This window comes from Ranitomeya imitator, chromosome 1 (assembly GCF_032444005.1).
Source record: "Ranitomeya imitator isolate aRanImi1 chromosome 1, aRanImi1.pri, whole genome shotgun sequence".
Classification (NCBI taxonomy): Eukaryota; Metazoa; Chordata; class Amphibia; order Anura; family Dendrobatidae; genus Ranitomeya; species Ranitomeya imitator.
The window spans coordinates 1183807954-1183830997 of record NC_091282.1 but is presented as its reverse complement, the minus strand read 5'-3'; the positions used below and the strand labels follow the sequence as shown (position 1 = coordinate 1183830997).

Genomic DNA, 23044 nt, shown 5'->3' with positions numbered 1-23044 from the left:
AATGTACCGTATTTTTCTGACCATAAGACGCACTTTTTTCCTCCAAATTTGGGAGGAAAGTGTGGGTGCGTCTTAGGGTACGGATGTAGCATGTGGGGAGGGGGGCAGCAGTGAGTGGGATCTGTTATCCCACTTCAGGATGTCCCCCCTGCCCAGAATCAGTGCTGGGGAAACCATGTGGTCCCGATGATTAAGTGCAGTGAATATTCATTAGCTACTCCCCACCCACCTATCAGCTGAGTGGTGAGCCAGGAGAGGCAAATGAATACTGCACTTAAGCAGGGACACACATGGCTTCCCCAGCGCTGATTCCTGCAGCAGCTGGGGAGATCCGTGTGCCCGGGGGAGAGGAGGCAGCAGCAGCAGGGTCTGGGGGAGAGGAGATTGCTGTACCTTCCTGGGCTGGAGCTGAGTGCTGTGCAGTGTGCTCAAGGAGGACCTGTGATGATGTCAGAAGTGGGCGGGCTGGAGCATCACATGGCAGCACAGAGCCCTCCCTCTTCTTGACATCATCACAGGTCCTTCAGACTCCAACACTAGAATCTGCTGGCTTCCATTACCTGTACTGTGGAAAGTCAACAAGAGCGAGGGCTTTTACCTCACCACAGTGTGGCTGGCTGTTAAGAGGTTAGTCTTTCCAAAACACAATAAAGCACTCTGCCACTTTTTTAGTGAACTATAACTCCCAGCATGTCATAGGATCTGCAGGACATGCTGGGAGTTATAGTTCTCCCATTGGATTTTAAAGCAGCACTCCAGTGTTATTTTGCAGTGCTGGAGTGGTGCTTTAAATATAAGCCCTGTGCCCCCATTCTTATACTCACCCTCCAGCGTCTTCATATAGTACTGTACAGACACCACACTGGTCCCGCAGCTTCCAACATAATAACATACTATTATATGTGGTGTTATTATATATAATAGTATGTTATTAAATGTTTTACCACTTTTTTTGCTTCAAATATTTTTTTCCCTATTTTCCACCTCTAAAACCTGGGTGCGCCTTATAGTCCGATGCGTCTTATAGTCCGAAAAATACGGTAAGTACAATTCTATGTATATATTTATCTGTATACATCATTTGAGTGTGTAGTGCGCGTCGGATGTGTGTGTACTAAAAATGTATTGTTTTGTTTGTACACTGATGTCGGATAGTGAGGGAAGCAGCAGCAGCGTGTCTGCGGTCTTCTCCTCCCAATCGGTAGGCTTTCACTTTAAAAAGCTACAATAATGTTGTGTGTCACTCCAGTGTATTGAGGTAATCATGTGTAATCATGTTTTTATTGCAAATAGGAATCTTCTGATCCCGAACCTGCTAGGTCACCCCCCAATAAACTGGCAAAAGTGACAACGAAGGTACATGCCACACATTTTGTGTATTTCACCCATAAATTAATTGATACAAGAATTGTAATTTTTTTTTTTTACTACACCATAGGTTGTTGAACAAGGACACAAAAAAAAAAACTGCCTCACCGTCTGTCTTCGCCTCACTTACAAACTGTAAATATCACGCTATAAATGTTCCTTTTTGACTCCAAAAAAACAAAAAAATTGTTTCTAATCAAACATAATACAAGAAACATATATCTAACAACGTCTAAAACCCTGGTTAAAAAACTACATACATATCATAACATAAACAAAACCCTACAAGGAAAAGCAACCAAATTAAACATTGCAAAATAATTTCTGAAAAGTTAAAAGTGTTTTAAAAAAGGGAAAAATTAAGGAGAAACTGAATAATAAAATGTAGTTTTTCCGATGAGATACTGTTATATACAACCAAAAATGAATGTATACATTGTAATATAACGTTTTGTGTTTACATAGTCCAAGCAGCCCGCCAAAATAAAAAGGAATATTGTGGTTGACGAAGAGCAATTGGACATAGAGAACGAGACACTTATAACACTAGTGGAAGCCAATCTGTCCATATGGGATTAAAGTGACAGCTCCCACCACGATATAATTAAAAACCGGAAGTTGTGGGATAAAATAATATGCCAATTGGACCCACGATATTTGGAGAAGTTCGCATCCTCTAAGAAAAAATTTGGTAAATATTGATGAACTTAACTTGCAAAATGTAAAGATTGCAAGCTGTCAAAGAATTTTTTCATTTTTTTATTTTTAACTTTAAAGCCGATGCTGTCCATACCCGGTAGAGATCGGTTTGTACGGGACTTCCGCAACAGCCAAAACACCCCCAGTGGATCCGGTGGCAAACGGGTCACCCCTTATGTGCATTATGAGCAATTGCTGTTTCTTCAAAAAACGTCACAGCGCTCGTAAGTAAAAAGCTTCGGTGTGAGAGACGAACTAGTATAAATTAAAATCTCTTAAATATTTTTATTTTTTTGTTATAGAGTGGCAGAGGAACCGGAGCCATCTCAACTGGAAACAAGCCAGCAGACGGGCGCTGAAGATGTGTCTGGCCTGATCTATGGAGAGAAGTACTGTGGCTCCTGCTGTCAGTGCCTGTTTGCAAGCACAGCGCGGACGCAAGCGATCATCTAGAAAAGATGAAGTCGATGCCATTAATGTAGATGGACTCCAATGGGTAGAGGATCTGTGTCGCGGTGAACACAGAGATCTAAGGCGGGAAATTACGGACTTGCAATCCCGTGAATCTGTATATGCAGCCAATGAGTGGAAGCTCCTGCTTTTGTCATATGTGCCTGTACTCCAAAACATACCGCCGCACAGAAATATGATGTTTAGGCAAAGATTGCATGATCTAGTGGATGAATTTTTGGCCCCTCAGGAACCCACTTCCTCGAGACCAAGAGCCATGGACATGCCGTCATACAAACCACAATACAGAGGCCAGGGTGAACCGAGTATGGAACAGCAGAGGCAATGTAGCAGTCCATCGTACAGTTGGGCAGCACAATATCACTGTAATTACTGTTTAAACTAACAACAAACTTTTGCAATTACTGCGTTTAAAATTTTTTTGTTAAATTTTAGGGTACCCAAGTTTTTTGTGTATGTTTTTGTTCATCCCAGGTGGTTGACCCCGATGACCGTGAGTCGAACCTCATCAGCATAGATTCAACTACTGTTCGGTCTACAGTTGAAATAATGAGGATTCATGATAAATTTGCTAATTACTTCACACATGAAGGTCTTGTTCCATGGCAAGACATACACGTGTGAAAATGTTGAAGCCTGTTGATATTGGTGAAATGTGTGGGGCAATTCTCTTTTTTTTTAGTTTATATAACCTTATCTATTGTAAAAAGTTCAAGCCATACAAGAATATGAAATTTTATAATAACAGTTAAACTTTACTAAAAATCTTTTGAAAACATTCCAACCTCATTGGTGGTAGACATTTTAACATATGAGATCCCACAGGGGTTCATGTCTGGAAACAAAATTGTGCAGACAGATGCACGCCTTCACTACACGGTCCACATTTTCAGGTTGCAGTTGCATGCAAGTTAGTAAGATATGCCATTTTAAGGTCAAAATACCAAAGGCACACTCCACATAACGTCTTGCCCGGCTCAAGCGATAATTAAAAATTCGTCTTGTGGAGTTTAGACTACGGCTTGAGTATGGCTTTAGGAGATTGCGTCCGAGTTGGAACGCCTCATCACCAACTAAAACATAGGGCAAACTCGGGCCTTCGGTCCCCGGAAGAGGTCGTGCTGAGGGTATGTTGAAGTTGTTGCTGTACAAACATTTCCCCATGTTGGAGTCTTTGAAGACTCTGGAATTGTTCGTCCGTCCAAATGCACCTATATCCACAGCAACAAAATGGTATCTAGCATCCGCAATAGCCATCAATACAATAGAAAAGTATTTTTTGTAGTTATAGTATAGTGATCCACTATGCGCTGGTTTCTGAATCCGAATGTGCTTGCCATCCATGGCACCAATACAATTGGGGAAATTAGCCACATCCTCGAAATGTTTGGAAATCGCTAGCCACATTTCCGTTGTCGGGGTTGGTAGCACAAGTGGTTGCAAGTTGTTCCAAATGGCATCACAAGTTTCATGAACCAGTTGGCAAATGGTTGATTTCCCCAGTCTAAATTGAAAATGCAGTGACACAAAAGATTCTCCGGTAGCCAGATATCTATCGGCAATCACAAAGAGAAAAAAAAAAATTAGCACTATGAATATATTGTTATGATTTTAAAGGACAACTAACAAAAAGGCAAGTTAAAATGGAATGGGACAATTGCCAAAATGTACATAATTATACATGCCCCACGATAAATTACATCTTGTTTTTGTCAATAGAAGAATGTTAAAAAAAGGATAATTACCTCAGAGTCACCACTAAACATTGCTCCGCACAAATGCTATCACGGAAAGTGCTGCGCTGATGATGTATCTCATCCTTCACATGTGATAGCAGAACATCAAAGGTCTCAATGGACATCCGAAGATATAGTTGAAATTTAAAGGGATGATCCCGAAGCTGAATATACAGGGTGTGAAAGGCACCATATGTATTCCGTAATAAATTCACTTCATGGATCCAATATCTCCTTTGGGAAATACGCTTTCTCTGCCGAAGTCGCAACTGCATCAAGCGATATCTAACGAGCTCAGACACAAACATCTTGCTAGCAGAAGTTCACTCAATGCTTTCAAAATGGAGAATGTGTATGCACCCACACCCGACGCTGACAAAGGAGAAAAAAAATGAAAAATAAAACTTTATTCAGTGCCTGAAGGCAGACAAACACATGGTTCACGAATGAACATCAGAATGACATAAACGCAGTCACGTGTGTTAACGCGAGCGTTAACGTGAAGCCAAATTTTCAAAAAATTTGGCTCATTTCTGTACATGCGTTTAACGGATCCGTTAAACGGAATGTACTAAACGCAATGTGAACGTAGCCTATCAGTCTGATCAGCTCCTCTGGCTGAATAACATCCCGGCTGCAGATCAGGTAGCATTTTTATGTCAGGTTCCCTTTAAATTTCTTAAAACTGTAAATTTCTTTAAACTGTAGAATGTATGAGTTATTATCCAACGCTGTCTATTTCGGATTCCTGGCCTGGTTCCTCTCTCCCTCGGTTCACAGACAGGAGGACACTGTAATTGCGTCCATGTATTTTTTATATTTTCTCCAAGACAACCACATTTCCCTGCGGTCTGAGCTAGGCAGCTTTCCATAATCAGCAGCTCTGGGGTAATTAGATCCCAAGTGACATATTGTGAAGACCTGTGGGATTGTCATTCCTTTTTCTGTTCAGCAAACATATTTTAATGTAGCCACCCAAAAAAGTCAGCAGTAGCCAAATTTTTATGGAATCGTCAATCTGATTTATTACTGTAGGATGACCCCCTCCGATCTGTGCCTTCATGAAATAAGGTCATCGTCACAAACACTTATTCAATTTGCCTCTTAAAATCTTTCCCTGCATTGTAACGCAATGTAGTTATTGAGTGATGTATGGTTATTGGTTTAATTAAAATAATTTACTTCGCAGTCCTCACTTAGCTTAACCTACTTTTAAGAACTTTGAATTGACCTTGACTGTTCTTCTGTTCTTCAAGTGCACTGATGTACTCTGTAGGTCTCAGAAGTGTCCAGAAGGATGGAAAGTTGTTTTTTTTATCTTAAAGTTGTGGACCTTTAGTTTGGCTAAGGGTTCATGCACATACCCGCATATGAAATATTATATTTAGGAAAATCTGCTCCAAAGCAGCACACAATATTCCAGCCATTGTGTAGTAACATAACTTCGGCTCTGAGAATAGAATTTGGAGGCCGATTCATCATTTGTTTTTTTTAAATCATTTTTCTATATTTGTTTGGTGATATTCCTTAATGTGTTTTTTTTTGTGCCAAGATCTTTAAAATAGTGCACACGGATCATAAATGTTGCTCAAAATAAAAAAATTCTCTTTATTTTTGTCTCTTACCGTGATTCCAACTTTTAAGAGACACAAGTTGCATAATGCTTAACTAATTTTCGCTTTTGCAATTTGTTTTTTTTCTCCTTCTTCAAAGAACCATAACTTTTTTTTTTATTCTTCCATATATAGTGTAGGAAAGTACGGCACTCCAAAATTCGGAGGGTGCTCGGATAGGGTCCAGCTCCGTGGTATATATAGATAAGGATCTGGCACTCCAAAATCAAAGACAATGTTGAATTTATTGTTTACAGCCAAGCCAATGCTGTGCATATAAATGTGGCGTTTTGGTCAACTAGACCTATCTCAAACATGCACTATAAAAAACAATAACAAGGATGACAAATAGGGATGAGAGAGTAGGGTTGAGCGACCTTGACCTTTTCAGAGTCGAGCCGTGTTTCGCGAAACCCGACTATCTTAGAAGTCGAGTCGAGTGGAATCGCGAAAAGTCGGGTATCGCCCGAAACACGAAACCCAATGCAAGTCAATGGGGGAGCATAGTCGGCAGTGAGTGGAGGCCAGGAAAACACCTACACTGCCCATTTTAATGGCAAAAACATCCATTCTTGTTAAAGAAGCTTGTCAATCGTAATTTACCTTATAATAATTGGAAGGCATTTGAAATTGGGGGTCATTTGGCTAAAGTTGTGGGGGGTAGGGCTGGTTCAAGTAATTAGTGGGCCCAGTAAATCTGGACCACGTCACGGCAGTGGAGCAGGGAGAGGTAAGTATTTAAACTTTGCAAGTGCTGTGATCCTGAGCAAGCAGGGGGGGCCCACTCGTTGGCATTGGCACTGGCACAGGGCCCCTCAAAGTACAGCGGTGTGTTTGCACGGCGGGGGCGCCTCCCACCGGCAGCAACACTTTTGCGTACAATGAAAGGCCCTGTGCCAGTGACGTCGCCAACTAGTATTCCTCCCCCCACCTGATGAAGGAACCTGCACTTTCATCTGCACCTTCCTCTTTGTCCCCGTGTAAGGTGGTATGGTATGCGGGAAGAGGAACCTGACTTTCAGCAGGGTCACAATCTTGCTGTGTAGCGTGCACGGGGAATTTTGCGTTATGGGTCAATGTACCAGCAGACTCATCTATCACTGGCTGGGCAATGGGCAGGATGAGGAGGAAACACAGATATAGGCCCAAAGAATAAAGTGGGCTAAATGCAGTTCAAAATTGGTAACACAGGACTAACCAGGGGGCATTGCAGTGGAGGACAACTGGAATGAGAGGCTGACACAGAGAGTAGGCCCAAATCAGTAAGTAGTCGACATGCAGTTCAAAATTGGCAACCGTAGTAAACAGGCGGCCCAGCTTTGTTCAGTTGAGGAGAACAGCAAGGAGTGGCAGACACCGATAGTAGGCCCCAACCCAACTAGTAGGCCAAATGCAGTCTAACATTAACAACTACTTAACAAGAGCCTGAAAATGGAATTTCAGGACAGGAAACCAGGAGAACAGCAAGGAGTGGCAGACACCGATAGTAGGCCCCAAATCAACTAGTACGCCAAATGCAGTTGTTCCATTTAACTACAATTTAATGAGAGCCTGAAGATAGAAGTTCAGGAAAGGCAACCTGGAGAACACCTTGGAGTGGAACACACCATCTCTCTACACCCCATACCCAATTTGTAGGCCTAATGCAGCGTAGTTTCCAACAACTACTAAACGAGAGCATGAAGATCGAAGCAATGGCGATGAAACCTGGGGAACACCTTGGAGTGGAACACACCATCTCTCTACACCCCATACCCAATTTGTAGGCCTAATGCAGCGTAGTTTCCAACAACTACTAAACGAGAGCATGAAGATTGAAGCTCAGGAAAGGCAACCTGGAGAACACCTTGGAGTGGAACACACCATCTCTCTACACCCCATACCCAATTTGTAGGCCTAATGCAGCGTAGTTTCCAACAACTACTAAACAAGAGCATGAAGATTGAAGCTCAGAAAAGGCAACCTGGAGAACACCTTGGAGTGGAACACACCATCTCTCTACACCCCATACCCAATTTGTAGGCCTAATGCAGCGTAGTTTCCAACAACTACTAAACGAGAGCATGAAGATTGAAGCTCAGGAAAGGCAACCTGGAGAACACCTTGGAGTGGAACACACCATCTCTCTACACCCCATACCCAATTTGTAGGCCTAATGCAGCGTAGTTTCCAACAACTACTAAACGAGAGCATGAAGATTGAAGCACAGGAAAGGCAACCTGGAGAACAACTTGGAGTGGAACACACCATCTCTCTACACCCCATACCCAATTTGTAGGCCTAATGCAGCGTAGTTTCCAACAACTACTAAACGAGAGCATGAAGATTGAAGCAATGGAGAGGAAACCTGGGGAACACCTTGGGGAGGCAGACACCGTTAGTAGGCCCTACCAAAGTTGTACACCCAATGCAGTTTTAAAATTCCTAGAGGCTGAAAACAAGACTATTGACGCTCAGCTTTTTTCAAAGGAACACAGCTGAATTGAGTGACGCAGACAGACACAGGTAGTAGGACTCAAACCAAAAATGTGGCTCATTGCAGCAGAAAAAAGTTACAGGGGTACACAAGCTGCAGTGCTCTGGGCAGTGGAGGACAATTTCAATAGTGAACCGCAGACAGACTTTGTACGCCTACTATTAAAAAAAGGATGCTCTATGCAATTATAAATAGGTTCCAGGGGTACACGGGCAGCAGTGGTGTGGTCAGTGGAGGCCTAGTGGAAGGAGTGACCGCAGACAGGCATCGAAGGCCTAAAATAATAACACATGGCTGTAGGCAATTTTATATTGGTTCCAGGGGTACTCGGGCAGCAGTGGCCTGGTCAGTGTAGTAGTAGTAGAAAGAACGGACCGCAGACAGGCATTGAAGGCCTAAAATAAAAAAATTGGGCTGGCTGTAGGCAATTTTAAATTGGTTCCAGGGGTACACGGGCAGCAGTGGTGTGGTCAGTGGAGGCATATTGTAAGGAGTGACCGCAGACAGGCATCGAAGGCCTAAAATAATAACACATGGCTGTAGGCAATTTTAAATTGGTTCCAGGGGTACACGGGCAGCAGTGGTGTGGTCAGTGGAGGCCTAGTGGAAGGAGTGACCGCAGACAGGCATCGAAGGCCTAAAATAAAAAAATTGGGCTGGCTGTAGGCAATTTTAAATTGGTTCCAGGGGTACACGGGCAGCAGTGGTGTGGTCAGTGGAGGCATATTGTAAGGAGTGACCGCAGACAGGCATCGAAGGCCTAAAATAATAACACATGGCTGTAGGCAATTTTAAATTGGTTCCAGGGGTACACGGGCAGCAGTGGCCTGGTCAGTGTAGTAGTAGTAGAAAGAACGGACCGCAGTCAGGCATCGAAGGCCTAAAATAAAAAAATTGGGCTGGCTGTAGGCAATTTTAAATTGGTTCCAGTTGTACACGGGCAGCAGTGGTGTGGTCAGTGGAGGCATATTGTAAGGAGTGACCGCAGAGTCCTTTTTTCTGTTAGTATTGAACCTGCACCACTGAATACTCTTTCTGATAGGACACTAGCTGCCAGGCAAGCAAGCTCCTGCAATGCATATTCTGCCAATTCTGGCCAGGTGTCTAATTTTGATGCCCAGTAATCAAATGGGAATGACGGTTGAGGGAGAACAACGATAAGGGATGAAAAATAGTTTGTAACCATACTGGACAAATGTTGTCTCCTGTCACTTTGAATTGATGCTGCAGTACCTGTCCTGTCTGCGGTCATAGCAAAATCACTCCACAACCTGGTCAGAAAACCCCTCTGGCCAACGCCACTTCTGATTTCTGCCCCTCTAACTCCTCTGGTCTGCTGGCCCCTGCAGCTCGTGTGAGAACGATCACGGGCGCTGTGTGCAGGGAATGCCAGAAGCAAACGGTCAACAAGAGTTGATTGTTTGGTTGCTAATATTAGTTCCAAGTTCTCATGTGGCATTATATTTTGCAATTTGCCTTTATAGCGAGGATCAAGGAGGCAGGCCAACCAGTAATCGTCATCGTTCATCATTTTAGTTATGCGTGTGTCCCTTTTGAGGATACGTAAGGCATAATCCGCCATGTGGGCCAAAGTTCCAGTTCTCAAATCTGCGGTTGTGCTTGGTTGAGGGGCAGTTTCAGGCAAATCCACGTCACTTGTGTCCCTCCAAAAACCAGAACCCGGCCTTGCCGCGCCACCAATTTCCAGTGGCCCCGGAAAAGCTTCCTCATTAAAAATATAATCATCCCCATCATCCTCCTCGTCCTCCTCCTCCTCTTCGCCCGCTACCTCGTCCTGTACACTGCCCTGGCCAGACAATGGCTGACTGTCATCAAGGCTTTCCTCTTCCTCAGCTGCAGACGCCTGATCCTTTATGTGCGCCAAACTTTGCATCAGCAGACGCATTAGGGGGATGCTCATGCTTATTATGGCGTTGTCTGCACTAACCAGCCGTGTGCATTCCTCAAAACACTGAAGGACTTGACACGTCTTGAATCTTCGACCACTGCACACCTGACAACTCCATGTCTGCCATCCTACTGCCTGCCCGTGTATGTGTATCCTCCCACAAAAACATAACAGCCCGCCTCTGTTCGCACAGTCTCTGAAGCATGTGCAGTGTTGAGTTCCACCTTGTTGCAACGTCTATGATTAGGCGATGCTGGGGAAGGTTCAAAGAACGCTGATAGGTCTGCATACGGCTGGAGTGTACGGGCGAACGGCGGATATGTGAGCAAAGTCCACACACTTTGAGGAGCAGGTCGGATAACCCCGGATAACTTTTCAGGAAGCACTGCACCACCAGGTTTAAGGTGTGAGCCAGGCAAGGAATGTGTTTCAGTTGGGAAAGGGAGATGGCAGCCATGAAATTCCTTCCGTTATCACTCACTACCTTGCCTGCCTCAAGATCTACAGTGCCCAGCCACGACTGCGTTTCTTTCTGCAAGAACTCGGACAGAACTTCCGCGGTGTGTCTGTTGTCGCCCAAACACTTCATAGCCAATACAGCCTGCTGACGTTTGCCAGTAGCTGCCCCATAATGGGAGACCTGGTGTGCAACAGTGGCAGCTGCGGATGGAGTGGTTGTGCGACTGCGGTCTGTGGACGAGCTCTCGCTTCTGCAGGAGGACGAAGAGGAGGAGGAGGGGGTGCGAACGGCTACAGCCAATTGTTTCCTAGACCGTGGGCTAGGCAGAACTGTCCCAAACTTGCTGTCCCCTGTGGACCCTGCATCCACAACATTCACCCAGTGTGCCGTGATGGACACGTAACGTCCCTGGCCATGCCTACTGGTCCATGCATCTGTTGTCAGGTGCACCTTTGTGCACACAGATTGCCTGAGTGCATGGACGATGCGCTCTTTAACATGCTGGTGGAGGGCTGGGATGGCTTTTCTGGAAAAAAAGTGTCGACTGGGTAGCTCGTAGCGTGGTACAGCGTAGTCCATCAGGGCTTTGAAAGCTTCGCTTTCAACTAACCGGTAGGGCATCATCTCTAACGAGATTAGTCTAGCTATGTGGGCGTTCAAACCCTGTGTACGCGGATGCGAGGCTAAGTACTTCCTTTTTCTAACCATTGTCTCGTGTAGGGTGAGCTGGACTGGAGAGCTGGAGATCGTGGAACTAGCGGGGGTGCCAGTGGACATGGCAGACTGAGAGACGGTGGGAGATGGTATTGTTGCCGCCGGTGCCCTAGATGCAGTGTTTCCTACTACGAAACTGGTGATTCCCTGACCCTGACTGCTTTGGCCTGGCAAAGAAACCTGCACAGATACTGCAGGTGGTGCGGAAAATGGTGGCCCTACACTGCCGGAAGGGATGTTGCGTTGCTGACTAGCTTCATTGGCCGAGGGTGCTACAACCTTAAGGGACGTTTGGTAGTTAGTCCAGGCTTGCAAATGCATGGTGGTTAAATGTCTATGCATGCAACTTGTATTGAGACTTTTCAGATTCTGTCCTCTGCTTAAGGTAGTTGAACATTTTTGACAGATGACTTTGCGCTGATCAATTGGATGTTGCTTAAAAAAATGCCAGACTGCACTCTTTCTAGCATCGGATACCTTTTCAGGCATTGCAGACAGAGCTTTAACCGGATGGCCACGCTGTCCTCCAACAGGTTTTGACTTTGCCACGCGTTTTGGGCAAGATACGGGCCCGGCAGATGGAACCTGTTGCGATGTTGATGCCTGCTGCGGCCCCTCCTCCTCCGCTTCAGAACTGCTGCCACCTGCACCCTGTTCCCCCAATGGCTGCCAATCGGGGTCAAGAACTGGGTCATCTATTACCTCTTCTTGTAGCTCGTGTGCAACTTCGTCTGTGTCACCGTGTCGGTCGGTGGTATAGCGTTCGTGATGGGGCAACATAGTCTCATCAGGGTCTGATTCTTGATCATTACCCTGCGAGGGCAATGTTGTGGTCTGAGTCAAAGGACCAGCATAGTAGTCTGGCTGTGGCTGTGCATCAGTGCACTCCATGTCAGATTCAACTTGTAATGGGCATGGACTGTTAACTGCTTCACTTTCTAAGCCAGGGACGGTATGTGTAAAGAGCTCCATGGAGTAACCCGTTGTGTCGCCTGCTGCATTCTTCTCTGTTGTTGTTTTTGCTGAAGAGGACAAGGAAGCGACTTGTCCCTGACCGTGAACATCCACTAACGACGCGCTGCTTTAACATTTACCAGTTTCACGAGAGGAGGCAAAAGAGCTAGAGGCTGAGTCAGCAAGATAAGCCAAAACTTGCTCTTGCTGCTCCGGCTTTAAAAGCGGTTTTCCTACTCCCAGAAAAGGGAGCGTTCGAGGCCTTGTGTAGCCAGACGACGAACCTGGCTCCACAGCTCCAGACTTAGGTGCAATATTTTTTTTCCCACGACCAGCTGATGCTCCACCACTACCACTACCCTCATTACCAGCTGACAATGAACACCCCCGGCCACGACCTCTTCCACCAGACTTCCTCATTGTTTTAAAAACGTAACCAAACTAACGGTATTTGTTGCTGTCACACAACTTACACGGTGAGCTATAACTTCAGTATGATTTAGCTACCCCTTTACAGGTGAGTGAGACCACAACGAAAATCAGGCACAATGTTACACACTCTGTTGTTGGTGGCAACAAATGAGAGAGATGCCACACACGCAGGACTGTCACTGAAGCACAAATGTAAATATTAATCTCCCACTGATTTGATTTTTTTTTTTTTCAGGGAGACTTTAGGAAAAAAAAATAATAGAATAAAATGATTTTTTCAGGAAGAATTTAGAAACCAAATAAAATAAAATGATTTTTTCTGGGAGAATTTAGAAAACAAATAAAACAAAAAAAGGCTTTCTATGGCCCACTGAGTGAGAGATGACGCACACAGGAGTCAGGAGTGGCACACAAGCCCAGAGGCCAATATTTATCTCCCACTGATTGATGTAGTGATTTTTTCAGGTAGATTTTGGAACCCAAATCAAGCTAAAAAAATAATAGGCTTTCTATGGCCCACAATTGGAGAGAGAGAGAGAGATGGCACACCCAGGAGTCAAGACTGGCACACAAGCAGAAAGGGCAATATTAATCTCCCACTGATTTGATTTTTTTTTTTTTTTCAGGGAGACTTTAGGAAAAAAAATAATAGAATAAAATGATTTTTTCAGGAAGAATTTAGAAACCAAATAAAATAAAATGATTTTTTCAGGGAGAATTTAGAAAACAAATAAAACAAAAAAAGGCTTTCTATGGCCCACTGAGTGAGAGATGACGCACACAGGAGTCAGGAGTGGCACACAAGCCCAGAGGCCAATATTTATCTCCCACTGATTGATATAGTGATTTTTTCAGGTAGATTTTGGAACCCAAATCAAGCTAAAAAAAATAATAGGCTTTCTATGGCCCACAATTGGAGAGAGAGAGAGAGATGGCACACCCAGGAGTCAAGACTGGCACACAAGCAGAAAGGGCAATATTAATCTCCCACTGATTTGATTTTTTTTTTTTTTCAGGGAGACTTTAGGAAAAAAAAATAATAGAATAAAATGATTTTTTCAGGAAGAATTTAGAAACCAAATAAAATAAAATGATTTTTTCAGGGAGAATTTAGAAAACAAATAAAAGAAAAAATAGGCTTTCTATGGCCCACGGAGTGAGAGATGACGCACGCAGGAGTCAGGAGTGGCACACAAGCCCAGAGGCCAATATTGTTCTCCCAATGATTGATGTAGTGATTTTTTCAGGTAGATTTTGGAACTCAAATCAAGCTAAAAAAATAATAGGCTTTCTATGGCCCACAATTGGAGAGAGAGAGAGAGATGGCACACCCAGGAGTCAAGACTGGCACACAAGCAGAAAGGGCAATATTAATCTCCCACTGATTTGATTTTTTTTTTTTTTCCAGGGAGACTTTAGAAAAAAAAAATAATAAAAAAAAAAATGATTTTTTCAGGAAGAATTTAGAAACCAAATAAAATAAAAATGATTTTTTCAGGGAGAATTTATAAAACAAATAAAACAAATAATAGGCTTTCTATGGCCCACTGAGTGAGAGATGACGCACACAGGAGTCAGGAGTGGCACACAAGCCCAGAGGCCAATATTTATCTCCCACTGATTGATTTATTGATTTTTTCAGGTAGAATTTAGAACCCAAATCAACCAAAAACATAAATAGGCTTTCTATGGCCCACTATTTGTGAGAGAGATGGCACGCTCAGGACTGGCACACAAGCCCAGAGGCCAATATTAATCTCCCACTTTTTATTTTTTTTCAGGGAAAATTTATAAACCCAATAAAAAGATAATAAATAGGCTTTCTATGGCCCACTATCTGAGAGAGAGAGATGGCACGCTTAGGACTGGCACACAAGCCCAAAGGCCAATATTAATCTCCCTTTTTTTTTTCAGGGAGAATTTATAAAACCAAAAAAAAATAAATAAATAGGCTTTCTATGGCCCACTATTTGTGAGAGAGATGGCACGCTCAGGACTGGCACACAAGCCCAGAGGCCAATATTAATCTCCCACTTTTTTTTTTTTGTTCCAGGGAAAATTTATAAACCCAATAAAAAAATAATAAATAGGCTTTCTATGGCCCACTATCTGAGAGAGAGAGATGGCACGCTTAGGACTGGCACACAAGCCCAAAGGCCAATATTAATCTCCCTTTTTTTTTTCAGGGAGAATTTATAAAACCAAAAAAAAATAAATAAATAGGCTTTCTATGGCCCACTATTTGTGAGAGAGATGGCACGCTCAGGACTGGCACACAAGCCCAGAGGCCAATATTAATCTCCCACTTTTTTTTTTTTGTTCCAGGGAAAATTTATAAACCGAATAAAAAAAATAATAAATAGGCTTTCTATGGCCCACTATCTGAGAGAGAGAGATGGCACGCTTAGGACTGGCACACAAGCCCAAAGGCCAATATTAATCTCCCACTGATTGATTTATTGATTTTTTCAGGTAGAACTTAGAACCCAAATAAAGCACAAAAAAAAAAATAGGCTTTCTATGGCCCACTGAGTGAGTGATGATGCACACAGGAGTCAGGAGTGGCACACAAGCCCTGAGGCCAATATTTTTCTCCCACTGATTGATGTAGTGATTTTTTCAGGTAGATTTTAGAACCCAAATCAAGCAAAAAAATAAATAGGCTTTCTATGGCCCACTGACTGAGAGATGGCACACACAGGAGTCAAGAGTGGCACACAAGCCCTGAGGCCAATATTTTTCTCCCACTGATTGATGTAGTGATTTTTTCAGGTAGATTTTATAACCCAAATCAAGCAAAAAAATAAATAGGCTTTCTATGGCCCACTGAGTGAGAGATGGCACACACAGGGATGGCACTCTAGCAGAAATGTCAATCTTAATCTCCCACAAAAAAAAAAAAAAAAAAACAGGGAGTGTCCAACAATTACTATCTCCCTGCAGTAATCTCAGCCAGGTATGGCAGGCAGCAATAAGGAGTGGACTGATGCACAAATTAAATAAAAAGTGTGGACAAACAAAAAAGATAGCTGTGCAGAAAGGAAGGAACAAGAGGATTTGTGCTTTGAAAAAAGCAGTTGGTTTGCACAGCGGCGTACACACAGCAATGCAGCTATCAGGGAGCCTTCTAGGGCAGCCCAATGAGCTACAGCGCTGAGGGGAAAAAAAAAAAAATGTAGCTTCCACTGTCCCTGCACACCGAAGGTGGTGTTGGGCAGTGGAAATCGCTACAGCACAAGCGGTTTGGTGGTTAATGGACCCTGCCTAACGCTATCCCTGCTTCTGACGAAGCGGCAGCAACCTCTCCCTAAGCTCAGATCAGCAGCAGTAACATGGCGATCGGCGGGAACGCCCCTTTATAGCCCCTGTGACGCCGCAGACAGCAAGCCAATCACTGCAATGGCCTTCTCTAAGATGGTGGGGACCAGGACCTATGTCATCACGCTGCCCACACTCTGCGTTTACCTTCATTGGCTGAGAAATGGCGCTTTTCGCGTCATTGAAACGCGACTTTGGCGCAAAAGTCGCGTACCGCATGGCCGACCCCGCACAGGGGTCGGATCGGGTTTCATGAAACCCGACTTTGCCAAAAGTCGGCGACTTTTGAAAATGAACGACCCGTTTCGCTCAACCCTATGAGAGAGCACTAAAATTCTCTGGTGCTCGTTGTTCGAACTGAGCAGTTTCTAATACTCGCATGATTGTTTCAAGTAATGAATATAATGGGAGTCAATGGGAAAGAAGAGTTTTTTTTCCAGCAAACCCTACAAAGAAGTCTGGGGGACAGTAAAAATGTTCAAATGGATGGGAAAAGTGCCACCGCTACATGTCAAAGGGCAAGAGCCGGGCAAAGCACCTAGAATTGGCACATCTAATAGATGTGCCTTTCTGGGTGGCTCTGGGCTGCTGTTTTTAGGCTGGGGGGGGGGGCAATATCCATGGCCCCTTTCCAGCCTGAGAATACCAGCCCCCAGCTATCTACTTGAGCAAATATGGGGGGCCCCACACCATTTTTTAAAATTATTTATTTAATTAATTAAAAAATATGGCATGGGGACCCTTCTATTCTTGATAACCAGCCTTGCTAACACTGAGGTTTGCAGCTCCCAGCTGTGAGTTTTGCCTGGCTGGTTATAAAAGATACAGGGGAACCCACGCCGTTTAAAAAAAAAAAAAAAATTATTTATTTATAGCGCAGGCGCCGCTGATGAATACTTCCATCAGCTGCTCCTGCTCTTACTGTTATTAGTGGCTGCTGACCTTGAGGAAGACGCTATAGGCGTCGATACACGTGGGTCTCAACACTGGCACAGTCTGCCATGTCATTTACTTAGGGGTGACTTATTTGGCAGCATCAGGGTAAGATATGGAGACCTTTGGTGCAGCCTCCTGAAGGTTTTTATTCCCTGAGCACTGGATCGTTTTGTGCCCTATGGACAAATAGGTCTCTCCTTGCTTGTGTGTATTAGTATGGTACAGCTAATTGCGCTGATTGTATATTTAACCTGTCACTCTATTAGGACAGGACTGCCGGACTGGGACTAAAATTCAGCCCTGGCATTTGAAGTTACATAGGCCCACTTGTCACATGGTGACTGTATAATATCTTTGTACACTTGTAGGTTTCAAGAAGTGAGGGGAGTGTAACACGACTCTATAACATATAATTACAGCTGGATCCAGCATTACAGCTCGGTCCTATTTATTGCTTTTAGTTGCAGTACCAAGAAAAGCCGCTACTTTACCTACATAACTGGATCTCGTAGATAATGAAGGGATTGAGATGACCAAAGGCTATGGAACCTCATTCTGATGCTCCATAAACTTTGCCTACAGCCACTTTTGGTTCCGCTGCGCAGCACGAGACCCGGTGACTCTGAAGAGCGGTGACATCAGTAACGTCACCGCTCTTCAGATATTCCGGGTCTTGCGCTGAGCTCAGCGACTGTGAAGAGCGGTACTGTTACTACAGTCACCATTCTTCAGAGTCGCTGGATTTCGCCAGGTCTGGGCTAGTAGTGGGGGTGTCTGATAGACACCTCTCCATTACTTACACCAGGGATTGATTGCAGCTGACATTACACAGCTGACATCAACCCTAAAAATCATTACACATACCAGAATTAATTGCTCTGGTGGCTGGGAAAAGCAGTAGAGTTAGCGCTATTCCCAGGCACCGGGTGCTAACTACAACTATCAGCATCCTTGCCTCATCTCCCTGCGAAGCATTTCTGTTGTATTTACATGCGCTGATCTCAGGCCGCTAAACGAGTGTGATTGACAATACTGAAGTCGTTCGCTTGTTTCCCGGCCTCTTTACACCAACTGAGAAAGACTGAAGGGAACAGAACAATCACAATTAGATCAATCTGTCCCCATACAGTATCATGTTATCAGCAGCACATCTACAGTTTACACCGGCGATGTGCTGCTGAGAACAAGGATTTCTGTTCCCACATAAACAATCCAATCACTCGATGAATAGGCAGCATTTTGCTTGTTTAGTATAATACACCCCATAGTCCTCCATAGATTATAATGTGCACTTCAGTCCTCCATATAGTATAATACAGTCCTCAGTCCTCCATATAGTATAATACACTCCTCTGTCCTCCATATAGTATAATACACTCCTCATAGTCCTCCATATATTAAAATACACTGCTCAGTCCTCCATATAGTATAATACACTCTTCAGTCCTCCATATAGTATAATGTACTGCCACAGTTCTCCAAATGGTATAATACACTCCTCATAGTATAATGCCCCACCATTGTCATCCATGTAGTACAATTCACTTCCCATAATATAATGCACCCCATAGTTCTTCATATAGTATAATGTATTCCCCATAGTCCTCGATACAGTATAATGCAGCCCACATATAGTATAATCATGCCACTCCAGAGTATAATGTAGCCACCCCGCAGAATATATTGTAGCCCCTGAGTATAATGTAACCCCCAAAGAATATAATGCAGCCCCCTCATATAGTATAATGCAGTCCCTGCATACTTGTATATGGTAGCCCCCTCATAGAACATAATGCAGCCCCTCATAGAATATAATGTAGCCCCTCCATAGAATACAATGCAGCCCTCCTCATATAGTATATATAGTATAATGCAGCTCCCCTGTTATGAACAGGTAATTCAGAACCACAATGGACCTTGAAGTTCAGAGCATACAAAGTGACCTGACATTTACCAAAAACATATGACGAGCTCTGAGACGTGCAAACTCTGCTGACCGCAATCCCTAATCCTATCACACCACACTAGAGGTAGCCGTGGATTGCGCCTAATGCTCCCTATGCAACTCGGCACAGCCTGAGAAACTAACTAGCCCTGAAGATAGAAAAATAAGCCTACCTTGCCTCAGAGAAATTCCCCAAAGGAAAAGGCAGCCCCCCACATATAATGACTGTGAGTAAAGATGAAATACAAACACAGAGATGAAATAGATTTAGCAAAGTGAGGCCCGACTTACTGAATAGACCGAGGATAGGAAAGATAGCTTTGCGGTCAACACAAAAACCTACAAACAACCACGCAGAGGGGCAAAAAGACCCTCCGCACCGACTAACGGTACGGAGGTGCTCCCTCTGCGTCTCAGAGCTTCCAGCAAGCAAGAAAAACCAATATAGCAAGCTGGACAGAAAATATAGCAAACAAAAATAACATAAGCAGAACTTAGCTTATGCAGGAGAGACAGGCCACAGGAACGATCCAGGAGGAAGCAAGACCAATACTAGAACATTGACTGGAGGCCAGGATCAAAGCACCAGGTGAAGTTAAATAGAGCAGCACCTAACGACTTAACCTCATCACCTGAGGAAGGAAACTCAGAAGCCGCAGTACCACTCTCATCCACCAAAGGAAGCTTATAGACAGAACAAGCCGCAGTACCACTCACGACCACAGGAGGGAGTTGGCCACAGAATTCACAACAGTACCCCCCCTTGAGGAGAGGTCACCGAACCCTCACCAGAGCCCCCAGGCCGACCAGGATGAGCCACATGAAAGGCACGAACCAGATCGGCAGCATGGACATCAGAGGCAAAGACCCAGGAATTATCTTCCTGACCATAACCCTTCCACTTAACCAAATACTGGAGTTTCCGTCTCGAAACACGAGAATCCAAAATCTTTTCCACAATATACTCCAATTCCCCTTCAACCAAAACCGGAGCAGGAGGATCAATAGATGGAGCCACAGGTGCCACGTATCTCCGCAACAATGACCTATGGAACACGTTATGGATGGAAAAAGAAGCTGGAAGAGTCAAACGAAAAGACACAGGATTAAGAACCTCAGAAATCCTATATGGACCAATGAAACGAGGCTTAAATTTAGGAGAGGAAACCTTCATAGGAATATAACGAGATGACAACCAAACCAAATCCCCAACACGAAGTCGGGGACCCACACAACGCCTGCGGTTAGCGAAACGTTGAGCCTTCTCCTGGGACAAAGTCAGATTGTCCACTACATGAGTCCAAATCTGCTGCAACCTATCCACCACAGTATCCACACCAGGACAGTCCGAAGACTCAACCTGCCCTGAAGAGAAACGAGGGTGGAACCCAGAATTGCAGAAAAACGGCGAAACCAAAGTAGCCGAGCTGGCCCGATTATTAAGGGCGAACTCAGCCAAAGGCAAAAAGGACAACCAATCATCCTGATCAGCAGAAACAAAACATCTCAGATATGTTTCCAAGGTCTGATTGGTTCGTTCAGTCTGGCCATTTGTCTGAGGATGGAAAGCCGAGGAAAAAGACAAATCAATGCCCATCCTAGCACAAAAAGCTCGCCAAAACCTCGAAACAAACTGGGAACCTCTGTCAGAAACGATGTTCTCTGGAATGCCATGTAAACGAACCACATGCTGGAAAAACAACGGCACCAAATCAGAGGAGGAAGGCAATTTAGACAAGGGCACCAAATGGACCATCATAGAGAAGCGATCACAAACCACCCAAATGACCGACATTCTTTGAGAGACAGGGAGATCCGAAATAAAATCCATAGAGATATGTGTCCAAGGCCTCTTCGGGACCGGCAAGGGCAAAAGCAACCCACTGGCACGAGAACAGCAGGGCTTAGCCCGAGCACAAATCCCACAGGACTGCACAAAAGAACGCACATCCCGCGACAGAGATGGCCACCAAAAGGATCTAGCCACCAAATCTCTGGTACCAAAGATTCCAGGATGACCAGCCAACACCGAACAATGAACCTCAGAGATAACTTTATTCGTCCACCTATCAGGGACAAACAGTTTCTCCGCTGGGCAACGGTCAGGTCTATTAGCCTGAAATTTTTGCAGCACCTGCCGCAAATCAGGGGAGATGGCAGACAAAATTACCCCCTCTTTGAGAATACCCGCCGGCTCAGACAAACCCGGAGAATCGGGCACAAAACTCCTAGACAGGGCATCCGCCTTCACATTTTTAGAGCCCGGAAGGTACGAAACCACAAAGTCAAAACGGGAGAAAAACAGCGACCAACGAGCCTGTCTAGGATTCATTGTTTGGCAGACTCGAGATAAGTCAAGTTTTTGTGATCAGTCAAGACCACCACGCGATGCTTAGCTCCTTCAAGCCAATGACGCCACTCCTCGAATGCCCACTTCATGGCCAGCAACTCTCGATTGCCCACATCATAATTTCGCTCAGCAGGCGAAAATTTCCTGGAAAAGAAGGCGCATGGTTTCATCACCGAGCAATCAGAACTTCTCTGCGACAAAACAGCCCCTGCTCCAATTTCGGAAGCATCAACCTCGACCTGGAACGGAAGCGAAACATCTGATTGGCACAACACAGGGGCAGAAGAAAAACGACGCTTCAACTCCTGAAAAGCTTCCACAGCAGCAGAAGACCAATTGACCACATCAGCACCCTTCTTGGTGAAATCAGTCAACGGTTTAGCAATGCTAGAAAAATTAGCGATGAAGCGACGATAAAAATTAGCAAAGCCCAGGAACTTCTGCAGACTCTTCAGAGATGTAGGCTGAGTCCAATCATAAATGGCCTGAACTTTAACAGGGTCCATCTCGATAGTAGAAGGAGAAAAAATGAACCCCAAAAATGAAATCTTCTGAACACCAAAGAGACACTTTGACCCCTTCACAAACAAAGAATTAGCACGCAGGACCTGGAACACCATTCTGACCTGCTTCACATGAGACTCCCAATCATCCGAGAAGACCAAAATATCATCCAAGTATACAATCAGGAATTTATCCAGGTACTCTCGGAAGATGTCATGCATAAAGGACTGAAACACTGATGGAGCATTAGAAAGTCCGAATGGCATAACCAGGTACTCAAAATGGCCTTCGGGCGTATTAAATGCTGTTTTCCATTCATCGCCCCGTTTAATACGCACAAGATTGTACGCACCACGAAGATCTATCTTGGTGAACCAACTAGCCCCCTTAATCCGAGCAAACAAATCAGACAGCAGCGGCAAGGGTGTTGTGAATTCTGTGGCAGAGCTCCCTCCTGTGGTCACAAGTGGTACTTCGGCTGATTCTCTCTGGGAGCTTCCGTTTGTGGAGGAAAGTGGTACTGCGGCTTCTGAGTTTCCTCCCTCAGGTGATCTGGTGAGTTCGTTAGGTGCTTCTCTACTTAACTCCACCTAATGCTTTGATCCATGCTTCCTGTCAATGTTCCAGTGTTGGACTTGTTTTTCCCTGGATCATTCCTGTGGCCTGCTGCTCTGCATAGCTAAGTTCTTCTTTGCTATTTGTTTACTATTTTTTCTGTCCAGCTTGTCTAATTGTTTTGCTGGAAGCTCTGGGACGCAAAGGGTGTACCTCCGTGCCGTTAGTTCGGTACGGAGGGTCTTTTTGCCCCCTTTGCGTGGTTTTCTTTAGGGTTTTGTGTAGACCGCAAAGTTATCTTTCCTGTCCTCGCTCTGTTAAGAAAGTCGGGCCTCACTTTGCTGAATCTATTTCATCCCTACGTTTGTCTTTTCATCTTAACTCACAGTAATTATATGTGGGGGGCTGCCTTTTCCTTTGGGATATTTCTCTGAGGCAAGGTAGGCTTATTTTCTATCTTCAGGCTAGTTAGTTTCTCAGGCTGTGCCGAGTTGCATAGGCAGAGTTAGGCACAATCCACGGCTGCCTCTAGTGTTGTTTGGAGAGGATTAGGGATTTCGGTCTGCAGAGTTCCCACGTCTCAGAGCTCGTTCTATTATTTTGG

General features: G+C 44.5%; 1 long non-coding RNA gene across 3 annotated transcripts; it reads left to right on the top strand.

Moving 5' to 3' along the window:
- The first annotated feature begins 417 nt into the window (after positions 1 to 417).
- Positions 418 to 3701, top strand: LOC138657166 (uncharacterized). 3 transcript variants are annotated; one of them, XR_011317019.1, is made up of 5 exons: positions 532 to 627; positions 1294 to 1356; positions 1834 to 2059; positions 2146 to 2291; positions 2370 to 3701. It is a non-coding gene; the product is annotated as an uncharacterized lncRNA (long non-coding RNA). The 3 variants fall into 3 exon arrangements; XR_011317020.1 differs by lacking the exon at positions 1294 to 1356 and having other exon boundaries at positions 418 to 627; XR_011317021.1 differs by lacking the exons at positions 532 to 627; positions 1294 to 1356 and adding an exon at positions 1439 to 1503.
- Positions 3702 to 23044: the final 19343 nt, after the last annotated feature.